We start from the raw sequence: 13,281 nt of genomic DNA on the forward strand, positions 1-13,281 counted from the left end.
AAAGGAGGCAAGAATATACAATTGGGAAAAGACAGCCTCTTTAGTAAGTGGTGCTGGGAAAACTGGACAGCTGCATGTAAAAGAATGAAATTAGAACACTCCCTAATACCATGCACAAAAATAAACTCAAAATGGATTATAGACCTAAATGTAAGGCCAGACACTATAAAACTCTTAGAGGAAAACATAGGCAGAACACTCCATGACATAAATCACAGCAAGATCCTTTTTGACCGACCTCCTAGAGAAATGGAAATAAAAACAAAATAAACAAATGGGACCTAATGAAACTTAAAAGCTTTTGCACAGAAAAGGGAACCATAAACAAGACAGAGACAACCCTCAGAATGGGAGAAAATATTTGTAAATGAAGCAACTGACAAAGGATTAATCTCCATAATTTACAAGCAACTCATGAAGGTCAATATCAAAAAAAAACAAACAACCCATCCAAAAATGGGCAGAAGACCTAAATAGACATTTCTCCAAAGAAGATATACAGATTGCCAACAAACATATGATAGGATGCTCAACATCACTGATCATTAGAGAAATGCAAATCAAAACTACAATGAGGTATCACCTCACACCGGTCAGAATGGCCATCATCAAAAAATCTACAAACAGTAAATGCTGGAGAGGGTGTGGAGAAAAGGGAACCCTCTTGCACTGTTGGTGGGAATATAAATTGATACAGCCACTATGGAGAACAGTATGCAGTTTCCTTAGAAAACTAAAAATAGAACTACCATCTCACCCAGCAATCCCACTACTGGGCATATACTCTGAGAAAACCATAATTTAAAAAAGTCATGTATCACAATGTTCATTGCAGCTCTATTTACAACAGCCAGGACATGGAAGCAACTTAAGTGTCCATTGACAGATGAATGGATAAAGAAGATGTAGCACATATATACAATGGAATATTACTCAGCCATAAAAAGAAACGAAATTGAGTTACTTGTAGTGAGGTGGATGGACCCAGAGTCTGTCATACAGAGTGAAGTTAGTCAGAAAGAGAAAAACAAATACCGTATGCTAACACATATACATGGAATCCAAAAAAAAAGGTTATGAAGAACCTAGGGGCAGGACAGGAATAACGATGCCGATGTAGAGAATGGGCTTGAGGACACAGGGACAGGGAAGGGTAAGCTGGGACGAAGTGAAAGAGTGGCATGGATATATATACCCTACCAAATGTAAAATAGATAGCTAGTGGGAAGCAGCCGCATAGCACAGGGAGATCAGCTCAGTGCTTTGTGACCACCTAGAGGGGTGGGATAGGGAGGGTGGGAGGGAGATGCAAGATGGGGGAAATACAGGGATATATGTATACATATAGCTGATTCACTCTGTTATAATGCAGAAACTAACACACCATTGTAAAGCAAGTATACGCCAATAAAGATGTTTAAAAAATAAAATAAAATAAAATACATCTGTTTTAGGTAAAAAAAAAAAAAAAAAAAAAAAAGACTTACCATACCCAATTTAATTTGATTAGCTATCCTTCTGACAACTTGTTAGCTGTCTCTTTCCTTACCCCACCTCACGTGAGAGACCTTTTACAAAGTATCTTATAAATAAATTTGACAATCTATAGCATATGATTTGTCATTCTTATGACACTGACAAAAGCAACTGGATTTGAAGATGAAATTTTGGGCATGAGGAGTGGGAGGAAGGAATGAAAAAGAATGTTTAAGAATGCAGACAAACACGTGCAGACAGCACAGATCAGCTTGGTCGTGCCCGCCACAAGGGCACTGGTTCATATGCTGATTTAGCCAGTGAGGAAAATCTCCTTTAAACCGAGTGGGAAATTATAGTTACCAAATTAATAATTTCTTCTTCAGCATATATATGTTTCATTGCTCTGTTTCCATCATTGCACGGGTCACTTCTGACCTGAGAGCTCTTCACAATTCTTGATTTCATTACTGTAAAAAATATGTCCCCTAAGCACTGACTGGCAGAAAGATCAACTGCATGAACCAAGCAGAGTATCTTCAGGAGCCCCTAAGCTGCTGTGCTATGAACTGGCTCTGCAGACGGCTAATGCTTTGTTGGGAGATCTTTCAACATGAAAACCACTTGATGCATCAGCTTAGAAGAAGTAAGAAGTGAGGCATATGCACACTCTAGAAGGGTGAAATGCTAAGGTCTTTCCCTCTGAAGAGGCCAGTGGCCACACCAGGTTCACATTACGTAAGGACATAGCTTCTTCGCAAGCTCTGATGGCCTCCACAGCCCATGCTGATCCTCCAGGTTTAAAGCCAGGACATTGTGTTATGTGTAACAAACTGAGGACTCTGCCTCACCTGCATTCCCTGCTTCTTCTGTAGTACTGATTAAAGTATTTTGTGATCCATGATGAGTCTGTTTTCAATGACTGATTACCCAAGTGTTTATGAGCATCTATTACAGAGAACAACTGATGACACGTGGCAGAATTTAAAGGAGAAACAACATAGTCATTGCCTGGCCTCTGAGCTAAATATCCTGCAAGGGAGACAGGTACATTAAATAAGAAATTATGGTAACCGTTGATAAGAACTGTGATAAGAATTTGAAGGGACTGTAACATGTACCAAGATCAGCTCATCTAGTCAAGGGGGACCAGATAATATATTTGATAAATACTAGTTGGGCATCATTAAATGAATAAGACGACATTTAGGCTGGTGCCTGAAAGATGATTTGGACTTGGTTCAGTGGAAAGGTGACAATGTAGGAGTAGGAATGGAGATCAAGACAGGCAGAGGGACGAGTAAGGGAGAGAGCAAGGTGTCTGAGGAACGGAAAGAAGGCCAGGACAGCTGTCATGGGGGATGTGCCTGGGGGATTGGTCAAAGCTGGTGCTGGAGAGGGAGGCCATGAGAGGTCTTCCAAGCCAAGTTAAAAACACTGAAATGTGTCTTTATGGATCCTGATGATTACAGTACTCACAAGGTGCCTACTAAATAAGAGTAGACTTGCTTTTGTATTACTAAAAACAGCAAATTTATAAATTTCTGAGCACTAAATGAAGGTGTCATGTGAAAATGCAGGGCACACAGAAGGTACTCAATAAATGTTTAATGACTCTGCAACTGAATGACTTTGCCAAATAGAAATTATCACGTCATCCATTTGTAATGATTTTGTAATGCACATATGTGCAAATTTCCTTATTTATCATCTTAGCAAATAATATTTTATTTTCAAAAATAATTCTTTAACGTTTGGCAGAAGTTTAATTTCAAAAAACTTAAAGGCACTGAAATAGATGATTGCATATCTCCATTGCAGTGAGATATAATTATAAGCACCTTGAATGGGAGCACTATAAATAAAAATAACTCATCAGATTGCTTTTACAACCTGAGCAACGCAGAGTAATTAAACCAAGGAATTAAATTCTGTAAAATTAAAAATGCAATTCTATACATCAGATTTAGCAATGATTTTCAAGGAACTGATAGATCTCACAGTTCTGAAACAGCTGGTTTGGTTAAATTGTAGTCGATGACTAGTGTGTTTGCTATTTCAAACACTGTCTTCCATAAGCAAATTCACAATTTAAATTTTCAAGTCAACTTGATTTGAATAATCCATATAGTTTTAAAATGTGTGTGTGTGTGTGATTCTGGCAAAGGCTTTACAAGAGTGGTTTTCATTAAAGCCATCTCATAGTATGATTTGTATTGTGAAATAGTCTTCATAGTTACAGAAATACAGGCTATTGCTGATGACAAATTATTCATGCTATTCTACTTAAAAATGTTATGGTTAAACCATTATAGACTATGAAACACATATAGAGTATTTTTCTATGTGTACATGTAGAACATGAACAGAAATATAGAGGGAGTTATGAATTGATTATAATTATCTATGAGAAAATCATAACATTCTTCATAGTATTCCAGGTATTCTGTGAAATATTTTCTTACAGATTTCTTATCATACATCAATAATCAACCCATATTATTTTCTATATATGAATGAATGCTTCAGTGATTTTAGTCTCTTCTCCATGTCTCAGTGTATCTTGAAGAACACACGTTATTTTTTTCAGTATTTTTAAAAAGAGCTAAAAACTGCTGAAAATGTTAGTTTTTGAAAATGCATATACATATGCACACACACAGTTTATTTCTAAGAATAAAATGAGAAGGATTATCTTCCCTCCTCCACTTCCCTTCCAATTAAAAAAGACAGACCTCTGTCACATGGAAGGCTGGGAGCTAAGAAAGGAAGAGGCTCTTTGTCTACAGCTATACTCTGTTGGAACTTGCTCCTTCCCCTGGTACCTTCCAAAGAGTAAAGACTAGAGGAGCTAGAAAGTAAAATCTTCTGATTGCTTCTCGCCCTTATATCTTACACTATCCTTCTGGGTGCCATTAAGTCCTGTCCGCACTTCTATAAATGGTCCCTTAACAAATTCTCCTCAATCACCCCATTTGTGTTCCCTCTGCTCCTTGTGAGAACCTTGGCAGATACAGTAACTGATACAAGAAATGTCCCAGGAAAGAAACTTTCAAATGAGATTCTGAAATGTGTTGCTCGTATTTTTGAGGGATACTCAAAAAGCCACTTTGCTGTGGGACATTGGTACAACGTTAGGCCACAGGATGAGATGGCATCATGATTATTCAGATTTTTCCTGGTGATGACATGGAATGAGATGCAAGTGGAAGGCAAGATGTGAGAGATCATGTAGCTGCTATCATGGAACTAGTAATAATCATGAAAATGGGGTTACCTGGCTGCTTCTGAGAGCTGATATATATGGATTAAAAATATAAAATGAAAACCTATTTAGAAAACAAGTAGAAAATCAGGAAGTCTTGACGGCAGCTTTGAAGGAACACCTCATCTCCTATTGTCTTGGGTTGGACATGGCTGAACACCAAGCACAGCCGAGGATATGATTTTAAGTGTTGAAGAGTGACATCCATCTCCCATCATCCCTGACTTATAGAATCACTTATCCATTACCATTTCATCCCATACAACGTTGCCTCAGACCAGGGGAACAACTTTTACAACAAAGGAAGTTCAACAATCGGCTCACTCCCATATAAATCACCGGGCTTATCACAGGATCCTGTCTCCGAAGCCAGTTGAGGGAGAATGCTTTGCAAGGTCAAGTGCATCACAACACAATATGCTATTTCCTGACACAGACTGTGCAGGAATCTATGGGTCCAAAACCAAAAGACGGAGGCAGGAGTGTCCTTGTTATGCTAAGAAATGCACTTAATGAATTCTTCATTTCTTTGTCTGGCAACACTGTGATTGAAGGAGTTTGAAAGTCCTAGTGTCCAAGGGAACAATGTTTCCACCAAAGAATGTAGTCAAGGACTGATAGAGTTAAATGATATGGCAAGTCTCTGGCCATTTCGAGGTCCTCAGGTGCTGGACAATCAGGGTGAGAAGGGAGCTCAGCAGACTGATTTTATTTCTGAGGGGGAATCGAGTTGATGCTACACAATGGTGGGGAGAGGTATGTACAAATAAAACCATATGTGAAACCTAAGGGACTCAGTGGGGTGCCACTTAGTATACCGTTGTCCAATAGTCAGTGAAAAACTGAGATAAATCCTGAAAAACAGGAACACCAAATATTACGGGGTTTTTTAGAAATGAAGGTTTCACTCACACCTTCAGGAAAAGAATACCATTACTGGTGATGGACAGTAAGTGAAACACAAGATAGTAGGAGAATAAAGGTCTAATTATTGACTTTGGCTTTGTGAAGAGCTACATAAATGGGGACTGTACCAATAAATTCTGTTCCTCTTCTTGTTGCTGTTAATTGCTCCCCCCCTTTTCCCCTGCTACCTTAAATAACAGTGGTATAGCAAGCATTTTAGATTTACAGGTAGGAATATGTTTTAACTGGTATTTCCTCAAGATATTACATTATGTAATCAGGCTTGTGAATTTGTGTTGAGTGCACAAATTTTCCACCCATATAAAAATTGAGTGGATGTAAAGACAAAAGCAATGGGTTATGCTACATGTCTTCTGTTAATCTCTCCAATAGTGGGCACTAACTGGATATCAGAGATAGAAGGAAAGGAAGTTGGTGGCTTTATTCTATTGCTTCCTCCCTGCTGGATCATCTTCAGTTGGCTCTCTACCAAAGGCCGAACTCTCTTCTACACAGCTACTATCCCTGGGTCTCTCAAGTGCAGGGAAGGTAAAAAGTCCCTCACTCTTACTAGGTCTGAGGCACTGAATTATTCTTTGTTAACTTCCCTAAACCCTGCCCACCCCTTTGTAAATATTCCTTTCATTAACTTTCCTTGTGAGAAATATCTGAGTACAGAATTCTAGATTTTTATTATTCTTTCTTACTCTTTTCTACCTTTGTCAACAGGAAAAAACTTTAAATGGCTTCCTATATCAATTCTTTCCAGTGCATTCAATGTGATTTTTATAGAAACAACTCTAATTTTGTATGAAACCATTTTCAACTGGCACAATCTCTAACTAAAATACACAAAATATTATGATGTCCAACTTGCCTAAGCGGGTTTGGGAACAAAAACCACTGACCAAGATAAGCTTGCAACTTTTCTGGTAGGAGAAAAAGTAGCAAATGCAGTCTACCAGGCACAATAGTTCAACATCCCATGACAATAAATGGACATAGTTCACTGAGAATGGCATCCGTGAAGCCAGCACATCGCTAAGCAGAGAGAATCGGCTAAGAGAAATACTATAAGTGCATCCATAGAAGAGGATGAGAGCACCTGGGAAAAAAGTGTAGAGTATGATCGAAAGTGTCTAGGACAGAATCACAAAGAACACCGGCATATAAGAGATGAGTCAAGAGGAGGAGCTGAGAAAGGAGACTAAGGAGAGAACGTCTAAAATACTGGAGACTTACGAGGAATTTCTTGTTAAATAACAGGGCATCTTCTATACTAATGCAGTTGAATTCACAAATTCTATGGTGTTTTGGAATGAGCACAGAATTGTAAATTATTCAAAAGATTTTTTTGATGTGGACCATTTTTTTTTAATGCCAGCTATTTATTATGGTCAATGTTATCAAGGCAATCTTTCTCACATCTTCCATATGACACTCATATTTCCTACTCAAGGAGAAGGCTTATCTAATTCCATGGGCTCACACTGATATTCAAACACATCTTTCTTTGAAGTCTTAAATATTTTATCTGAATCAAACAAGTTAGTGCTCGTATACACAATAATTTGTATTATCTTTTAATTGTTTCATGTTTTTAAGCCTTGCTCCTTCTAGCAAGGTGAACTATGGTTTAGGGGTCATATTTTATATTTATTGTGGATTTACCACTGCATTGTACAATATATATAGTCAATATTACTACTATTTCTATTGATTATATTTACCACATATATAATATACATTATACACATCGCTTATATTTACTATTATATATATCTATTGCTACTTCAACAAATTATTGCAAACTGGCTTAAAGTAACACAAATATATTATGTAGGTTTGAAGTACAACATGGATCTCACTGGGCTAAATTAAAGGTGTTAGCAGGGCTAACTCTTTTTTGAAAACCATAAGGAAGATCAGTTTCTTTGACTTTTCTAGCTTCCAGGGCCACCTGCATTCCCTGGCTCCTGGACCCCTTTTGCCGTCTTCAAACTTTGGACTGCAGCAGTGGACCAAACCTTTCTGATGTCGTATCACTCTGAGTTAGTAGAACTCATGTTATTAGATTGGGTTCAGCCAATTAATCCAAAATAATCTCCTGATGTGGACCATTTTTAAAGTCTTGATTGACTTTGTTACAATATTGCTTCTGTTTTATGTTTTGGTTTTTTGGCCACGAGGCATGTGGGATCTTAGCTCCCCGACCAGGGATCCAACCTGCACCCCCTGCATTGGAAGGCGAGGTCTTAATCACTGGACCACCAGGGAGGTCCCCCAGAATTGAAAATTAAAGAGTCCTGGCCGTGATTTCTGCCTCTGACTCTGATGTGTCACAACGACTCTTTGTCTCTAAGCCCCATTTACTTTAACTGTAAACGTAATAATTATAACTCAGAGAGTGGCCATGGGGATCATGTAAAGTGTCTTGTACAAAACTAACTCTTCACAAGTGCTCAGTAAATGTGCATTTCCTACTTTCCTCTTCGGCACAATATTTCAAGGATACATTCTAAAGTGGTTGAATACTGAGAAGGAATTCCAATTCATTTTTTCACAAAATATGTGTGAATTGCTGCCTCTTGTTTGCCTTATTCTTTTTTTTTTTTTTTTTTTTTAATTTTATTTATTTATTTATTTATTTATTTTTGGCTGTGCTGGGTCTTCGGTTTGTGCGAGGGCTTTCTCTAGTTGCGGCAAGTGGGGGCCACTCTTCATCGCGGTGCGGGGACCGCTCTTCATCGCGGTGCGCGGGCCTTTCACTATCGCGGCCCCTCCCGTTGCGGGGCACATGTTTGCCTTATTCTTAATCTGGGCCACTTACTGTCAATTTCTCTACAACTGAGGGAAAATGTTCTGCTTTATGGCCCAGAATATATGCCTTGTGATTTCCTGATTGATTTTTATTTCACACTACTCAGGCCTTATTTCTCAATTTAGGTGTTCTCACATACCATGCCATTTCAATAGTTTAGCTGAGCCCCTATAGAACTGTGCGATCAAACAGTCCTGGTTGAGACCTCAATTCTCTTCAGCAAGACATCTTCCAGGGGGGTGGGGGCTGTCCTAGAGCCAACCTAGGTGCCCATAAAAGTATCTGCTATAGAAACAGCACTTCCTCCAAAGGTGCGATGGAAGAACCATTCTCTGGTTATAATACTGAATGCCATGAGAATAGGTTAAACTATGGAGTTAATGTATTAATAGATAAAACTAATGTAATCCTTTATGTGATCTAACAGTTAACTTTATGCACAAAATATACAAAAAATGTAGAAGATACAAACTGGCAAATTTCTTCCTCTTACATATCATTATAAATCTAGGAATTTAAAACATAAATTTCAAGATGGTCTTAAACCTAAATTTCCCAAAGATAAAATCCAAAAGAATTCCACAGACTCATCTACTCATGATTTGCCCACAGTGTTTCATTGGTCCCCTTGAATCTGCAAGATTCAAACCACTGAATCAGACCAACTTTAGAGACAGCAGTGTGGCAAGATGCAGCTGTAGTTAGAATTGGAAATGCACGTTTAATACACATAAAAAGTTCAGGATAGAGTTACTACTCTATCCTGAAATGTACCAGTATAGAGTTCCTATATTCAATTATTGTTCTTAAAGAAAAATTGGTAGAGAGTCCATGATGGTTGTTATTATCATGACAGGTTCTGAGATTTATCAGATTTCAACCTGTTTTGAAATCTGTATTCATTAAAATATCTCCAAATGGACACCTCAAATTCAAATACTTACTTCTGAAGTAATGAATGAGATTATTAAACTCCATGCCCCTCTAACACCCACCTAAGTGGACATTAGAGGTTATCGCTGAAGGGAAATCAAGCGTGTCACTGGAATAATAATATTTTAAATGACACTTCGAAATTTTTTTCAAAATATTAATGACATTTCCATCAGTGAAATATTTTCACTCTTGTCTTTTAAATTATATTTATTTTGAAAATCCCAAAATAAAGTAGCATGTGTACACATGTCTATGTGCATGCCGGTGTGTGCAAAATCTTGTTACTACTGGTCTTTTTTAACAACAGACATCAAGATGATTCAAGAGCAGGTAAAGTATGTGTATGAGAAAATTTCCTAATCTAAATTTGAATAATCTCATATATCTCACTGACAATTTCTTTTATGAGCACAGATTTTATGCTCTGCAGTTATTTCATCCCACCATAAGCATGAGACCAGACAGATTTAGGGGGTTTTTTTAGAAATATGGGGATGGAAATTTTATTTTTTTAATTTTTTAATCTTTTTGGCTGTGTTGGGTCTTCATTGCTGTGCACGGGCTTTCTCTAGCTGTGGTGAGCAGGGGCTACTCTTTGGTGTGGTGCGCGGCCTTCTCATTGCAGTGGCTTCTCTTGCTGCGGAGCATCGGCTCTAGGCATGCGGGCTTCAGTAGTTGCAGCTCATGTGTTCAGTAGTTGCAGCACGAGGGCCCCAGAGCGCACGGGCTTCAGTAGTTGCGGTGCTGGGTTCAGTAGTTGTGGCTTGCGGGCTTAGTTGCTCTGTGGCATGTGGGATCTTCCTGGACCAGGGATCAAACCCACATCCCCTGCATTGGCAGGCGGATTCCTAACCACTGCGCCACCAGGGAAGTCCCCAGATTCAGTTCTTAACAGCCATCTGGGGTTGGACATCAGTTTGGGGACTAGATACACTGCACACAGTTTTCTACCGTGCAGGTAATTTTGCTTCCATCAAAGAACCTAATCAGAACTCTAAGCAAAGATCATTGTTTTAAAGAATTACTTAATGATGGGTTTCCCTGGTGGCGCAGTGGTTGAGAATCCGCCTGCCAACGTAGGGGACACGGGTTGAGTCCTGGTCCGGGAAGATCCCACATGCCGCGGAGCAACTAAGCCCATGAGCCACAACTACTGAGCCTGCGCTCTAGAGCTCGCGTGCCACGATCACTGAAGCCCGCGCGCCTAGAGCCCGTGCTCCGCAACAAGAGAAGCCACTGCAATGAGAAGCCCATGCACCGCAACGAAGAGTAGCCCCCGCTCGCCACAACCAGAGAAAGCCCGCGCACAGCAACGAAGACCCAATGCAGCCAAAACTAAAAATAAAAAATAAATAAATTTATTTAAAAAAAAAAAGAATTACTTAATGACACTCTAGGTAAACTTCTAAACAAATGCACTAATGAAATGAAAAGTACAACAATTCACAGGTCTATGATTCTGATGGGAATTTTGTTTAGGAGCTGGAAGAATCCCTTACTCAATCTAGCTAGGTCAGCATTCTTACTCTGCTGACATCTTAGCTGACTCCATATGCCATTTACACAAACACTTGTTCTTGTGCTTCAGCTTTCACTGATTTGGAACTGTCCCTTTTCTGCACCTCCCCTTTCCTACATTTTCTGCATCCTCCCCTGTAGACTTTACTTCTCTTGCTTCTTTGCTCAGCTCCTGAAATCTACTGTGAATCATGTATTTAAAGGACAATGCATGTACCAACTAGTTCTTTGAGGAGGTCTCTCCAACACAAAATACACGATTTTTTTTCTGATACTATCCAAAATACAGTCTGTGTACTTCTTGAAAGCCCCATCATCTGCACTTTGTCCCTGACTGATAAGAACATTTCCTTCAACAATCTTAGGGTTTATAGCAGAAAGTCTTGGGTAGGGTCACTTCTCCTACTCTCAAAGGAAAAAAATAACCTTCCAAAAAAATCTTGCTTCTCTTGCACATTCATTTTTCTACACTTATAAACATCCTCTTGTGGCTAGAATGGAATATCAGATTATAGTAGCCTGGCAGAAGTGCCCCGTTGGCCCTTTTAAAAGTTCACTCCTGAAACGTGGGTATTTGGATTTCACCAAGTCATTTGACTAAACTTCTCATTCAAACTGACAAAATGGTGAAATGTGGACTCAATACTCTTTAATGACTTTGCATTTTAACTTATCTACATTTGCCAAAGCTGCTGGATTGATTTTCACCATGAGGGACATTTACATTTTATGACAGGGGACTCTAGACAGTGCTGACCTGTTCAGCATTTGTATTGATGATCTGAAGTAGAATACAGAAAAAAATACTTACTATATTCAAGAAAACATAAGAAAAAATACCTTACAGAGCTGAATCGCTAAAATAAATTTGAGATAGGTTTATGTAAAATATTACAAAATAAAATATTACAGCTAGTAGGCTATTAGCTATTTCTCCATTTTTGTTGACTTCCCAAATTCTACATTACATTTAAAGACTAATTCTTGTTGCTAACAATCGTTGAGCAATGAAATATGTTACTTAAGGGTGTGTTTTGACAATCAACTCTAGCTCTGAAGTCAGACTGCTTGGATTCTGGATTCCATTCTCACCAGCTGTGTGACTTTAAGTTCCTTAACCTCTCTCTGCCTTGGGTGATAATACTAGTATCTATCTTATCTGGTTCCTGGGAGGAATAAATAACATAATGAATGCAAATCATTTGAGCAATGCCTGGCAGATGGTATGTGCTCAGTAAGTCCCAGGGATTATTATTATCTTTTCTTATTATCTTTTCTAAATAGCCTTGCAAATGGGATATGTTTTCTTCTATATTCAGGCTTAAATTTTATCTTCAGTAAAACTGATATGGTAAGGGAAATCCTCAATTACCTGAAATTCCTTTTTAATTTTTATTTGAATGTTGGTTTATGTATTCACATAGTATTGACAAATTGGGAGGTTTCCTTAAAGGAAATCCCACACTTCAGCACTGTGAAAAGAAATGAGCAATTCAAGAGAAAATTAGATTAAATCCTTAAATTAAATCCCAGGTTTAAAAAAGATCTTAGTAGAAAATGTACCAGTCTGGCTTCCTATTAAGATCTAATATTTTCCCAATTGTGTAGTAATGGGGGTTGGGGGAACATCCCTTAGGCATTCTCATGAAAAGATTTGGATAAACAACTAGACAGTGTGATTAAGCCCTCCTCAATAACATCAAAATCACCTCCAACTTAATTCTACTCACTCAAAGAAAGAAATTACTTCATTTCTAAGTTAATACAAGGTTCCCTTTTAATGTAATAATTGGCAGACAATATTATTTGGCTTGCTATGCAATAAGCCTAAATGTACTTTGAGGGTTATTAAATCAGTGGGATCTTCAAGGCCACAGAGAACAAGGTACAATTGCTTTATTTTTTCTCAGGCTTTCCTCTGTGACTTGAATGTGCAGATCTTATTTACCAAGTGATTTTTGTATTGGACAGGTAATAAAAAAAAATCATGATTTTATCAGAAAAGACTGAGAATTAAAGTTAATACAGTAAAAGAAAAAAGTGAACCAAAGTAAGATGTTTTATTTCCATTTTATCTGCTTCTTATTCCTCATATACGAGAGGAAAAAAATGGATATTTACATTGAATATCAGAGAGTTTGACATGTTCTCACCTAAATACGTCTTCAACAGAACATTTTCAGAATTCTTTTCTAAACATCCACGAACATTTTCCTAAGGCTTATTTCTAAATCTGTAAGCCCTGTGAGAGGGAGACTTTGCGTCTCTTGGAAGCTGCCTCATCGAGCGCTCGGCGGACATGAAATAACTCCTCTTTAAATCAGGAGCTGGGCTGCGGACCAACTTTACCAAAGGTACG

The sequence above is a fragment of the Balaenoptera acutorostrata genome, chromosome 19 (genome assembly GCF_949987535.1).
Source record: "Balaenoptera acutorostrata chromosome 19, mBalAcu1.1, whole genome shotgun sequence".
NCBI classification, from domain to species: domain Eukaryota; kingdom Metazoa; phylum Chordata; class Mammalia; order Artiodactyla; family Balaenopteridae; genus Balaenoptera; species Balaenoptera acutorostrata.